The 4,189-nt window shown below is 39.3% G+C and overlaps 1 non-coding gene across 1 annotated transcript; it reads right to left on the reverse strand.

Annotated features, from left to right (window-relative positions):
- Positions 1-3,449: 3,449 nt before the first annotated feature.
- On the reverse strand, positions 3,450-3,557 carry LOC112798410 (small nucleolar RNA R71). The gene has a single exon (XR_003200022.1). It is a non-coding gene; the product is annotated as a small nucleolar RNA R71 (small nucleolar RNA).
- Between the last annotated feature and the right edge of the window lie 632 nt (positions 3,558-4,189).

A 4,189-nucleotide genomic window follows, 5' to 3' on the forward strand; every position in this document is an offset into this window, starting at 1 on the left:
GCGTTTAACTCCAAGAGAAGTCTCTATACGAAAATGCTTCATTGCTCAGCCCAAGCACACACCAAGTGGGCCCGGAAGTGGATTTTTATGTCATTTACTCATCTCTGTACACCCTAGGCTACTAGTTCTCTATAAGTAGGACCTTTTACTATTGTATTTTAATCTTCTGATCTTTGGAATCTTTTGATCTTTAGATCTTTTGATCACTTTGGGAGGATGGCCATTCGGCCATGCCTAGACCTTGTTCTTATGTATTTTCAACGGTGGAGTTTCTACACACCATAGATTAAGGTGTGGAGCTCTGCTGTACCTCGAGTATTAATGCAATTACTATTGTTCTTCTATTCAATTCAGCTTGTTCTTATTCCAAGATATTCATTCGTACCCAAGAACATGATGAATGTGATGATTATGTGACGTTCATCATCATTCTCACTTATGAACAAGTGACTGACAACCACTTCTGTTCTACAAGCAAACAAGGCTCTAATGTTTATCTCTTGGATTCTTTAACCGGAATCTTCGTGGTATAAGCTAGAACTGATGGCGGCATTCAAGAGAATCCGGAAGGTCTAAACCTTGTCTGTGGTATTCTGAGTAGGATTCAATGATTGAATGACTGTGACGAGCTTCAAACTCCTGAGGGCGGGGCGTTAGTGACAGACGCAAAAGAATCACTGGATTCTATTCCGGCCTGATTGAGAACCGACAGATGGATAGCCGTGCCGTGACAGGGTGCGTTGAACATTTCCACTGAGAGGATGGGAGGTAGCCACTGACAACGGTGAAACCCTTGCATACAGCTTGCCATGGAAAGGAGTAAGAAGGATTGGATGAAGACAGTAGGAAAGCAGAGAGACGGAAGGGATAAGCATCTTCATACGCTTATCTGAAGCTCTCACCAATGATATACATAAGTATCTCTATCTTTATCTTTATGTTTTATTCATATATCACCCATAACCATTTGAGTCTGCCTGACTAAGATTTACAAGGTGACCATAGCTTGCTTCATGCCAACAATCTCCGTGGGATCGACCCTTACTCGCGTAAGGTTTATTACTTGGACGACCCAGTGCACTTGCTGGTTAGTTGTGCAAAGTTGTGTTTATGCCATGGTATTGAGCACCAAGTTTTTGGGGCCATTACTAGGGATTATTTGAGTTGTGAAAAGTAGTGATCACAATTTCGCACACCAGAATCCCCCTTTTGGAATCTACCTAATAGAAGAGAAGTCTCCCCTTTTTATAACTAATCCTAATTAATTTGAAATCTAATATTTAAAATTAAGATAATATCTTTTCCTATTTTAAAATCAAATTTGAATTTAAATCAGAATTAACTAACTACTCCGCGTCTTATAATGTGGGGACCACTTGACTTCACTGGATCCGCGCCTAACTTGGGTGCTAAAATGGGGCCCAGAAATCACCCCCAGCAGTTTCTGTGTTTTCTGCACATGGCGCATGTCACGCGTACGCGTCAGTCACGCGTACGCATCGATGGTCTTTTCTGCGAGTCACCCGGACGCGTCGGTCATGCGTACGCATCACTGAGCAAATCTTCAAATCACGCGTACGCGTCGGTCACGCGCACACGTCGCCATGGATACCTCCAATTCATGCGCACGCGTCAGGCACGCGTGCGCGTCACTCCTCGCAGCCATCTCCTTTGCTTCTTGTGTTGCAGAAACTCCATCAAATCCAGCCGAATGCTACCTAAAATAAACAAAATTGCAAAAGACTCAAAGTAGCATCTATAGTGGCTAAAATATAATTAATTCTTTATTAAACTCAACAATTTAAGTGCAAATTCACTAGGAAAAGATAGACAAGATGCTCACGTATTGAGAAGCAGCTAGGTAAGGATTCAAGCCAACTCTAATCAGCATTGTTGTCCCATCTCTTGTTTGCATTTCTACTCTGAATTTTGGAAAAAAAGAACAAAGTCAAAGATGTTCAACTAAGATCAAGTTTTGGAAGTTTTACTCTTATTTAAAAAGGGCAAACAGCCAGAAATTGAAGTAAGGAGAGTGAACACACTATTTGGATTGTAACACCCTACCATACAGAGTCTTATGCTTAAGTCATAATACAGAGAAATTTCACAGAAAAAGCTGGGCGTTCAAAACGCCCAGTGAAGAAGGACAGACTGGCGTTTAAACGCCAGCCAGGGTGCCTAGTTGGGCGTTTAACGCCCAAAAAGGTAGTGCATTGGGCGTTAAACGCCAGAATGTGCACCATTCTGGGCGTTTAACGCCAGGATGGCACAAGAGGGAGGATTTTGTTTTCGAATCAATTTTTTTTCAAGTTTTCAAAATTTTTCAAAATCAAATCATATCTTTTCAATCAAATCTTTTTCAAAATCAATTTCTTTCCTTTTTCAAAGATACTTGCTAACAATTAATGATTTGATTGAACAATTCTAGTATGTTGCCTTTTCTGTTGAGAAAGGTTTAATGTTTAAATCATATCTTTTCTTGTTAGGCAAGTCATTAATTTTTAAAATCAAATCTTTTTAAAATTGTTTTCAAATCATATCTTTTCAATCATATCTTTTTAATCACATCTTTTTCAAAATAGTTTTCAATCATATCTTTTTAACTTCTAATTTCAAAATCTTTTTCAAAAATTACTTGATTTCTTTCCCACTCTTGACTTTCGAAAATCAATTAAAAGTTTTTCAAAATGTTTTTTAAAATCTTTTTAATCTAATTTTCGAAAATTTCTTCCTCTCTTCTCACATCCTTCTATTTATGGAGTACCACTCCTCCTCAATGCACAATTCGAACTCTATCTGACTAAGTTCGAATTGTTCTCCTTCTTCCTTCTATTTTTCTTCTTTTTTGACACCTCAAGGAATCTCTATACTGTGACATAGAGGATTCTATATTTTCTTGTTCTCTTCTCTTTCATATGAGCAGGAACAAAGACAAAGGCATTCTTGTTGAAGCTGACCCTGAACCTGAAAGGACCTTGAAGCGAAAGCTAAGAGAAGCTAAGGCACAACTCTCTGTAGAGGACCTAACAGAAATCTTCAAGGAAGAAGAACCCATGGCAGCCGAAAACAACAATAATGCAAGGAAGGTGCTGGGTGACTTTACTGCACCTACTCCCGATTTCTATGGGAGAAGCATCTCTATCCCTGCCATTGGAGCAAACAACTTTGAGCTTAAGCCTCAATTAGTTTCTCTAATGCAACAGAATTGCAAGTTCCATGGACTTCCATTGGAAGATCCTCATCAGTTCTTAGCTGAATTCTTGCAAATCTGTGATACTGTCAAGACTAATGGGGTTGACCCTGAGGTCTACAGACTTAAGCTATTCCCTTTTGCTGTAAGAGACAGAGCTAGAATATGGTTGGACTCACAACCTAAAGAAAGCCTGGACTCATGGGAAAAGCTAGTCAATGCCTTCTTGGCAAAGTTCTTTCCACCTCAAAAATTGAGTAAGCTTAGAGTGGAAGTCCAAACCTTCAGACAGAAGGAAGGAGAATCCCTCTATGAAGCTTGGGAAAGATACAAACAATTGATCAGAAAATGTCCTTCTGACATGCTTTCTGAATGGAGCATCATAGGTATTTTCTATGATGGTCTATCTGAACTGTCCAAAATGTCTTTGGATAGCTCTGCTGGAGGATCTCTTCATTTGAAGAAGACGCCTGCAGAAGCTCAAGAGCTCATTGAAATGGTTGCAAATAACCAATTCATGTATACTTCTGAAAGAAATCCTGTGAACAATGGGACAAATCAGAAGAAAGGAGTTCTTGAGATTGATACTCTGAATGCCATTCTGGCTCAGAATAAAATATTGACTCAACAAGTCAATTTGATTTCTCAAAGTCTGTATGGAATGCAAAATGCACCAAGCAGTACTAATGATGCTTCATCTGAAGAAGAAGCTTATGATCCTGAGAACCCTTCAATGGAAGAGGTGAATTACCTAGGAGAACCCTATGGAAACACCTATAATTCTTCATGGAGAAATCATCCTAATTTCTCATGGAAGAATCAAGAGAGACCTCAACAAGGTTTCAACAACAATAATGGTGGAAGAAATAGGTTTAGCAATGGCAAGCCTTTTCCATCATCTTCTCAGCAACAGACAGAGAATTCTAAGCAGAACCACTCTGACTTAGCAACCATGGTCTCTGATCTAATCAAAACCACTCAAAGTTTCATGACTGAAAC

Source organism: Arachis hypogaea, chromosome 4 (assembly GCF_003086295.3).
Source record: "Arachis hypogaea cultivar Tifrunner chromosome 4, arahy.Tifrunner.gnm2.J5K5, whole genome shotgun sequence".
Lineage (NCBI taxonomy): Eukaryota > Viridiplantae > Streptophyta > Magnoliopsida > Fabales > Fabaceae > Arachis > Arachis hypogaea.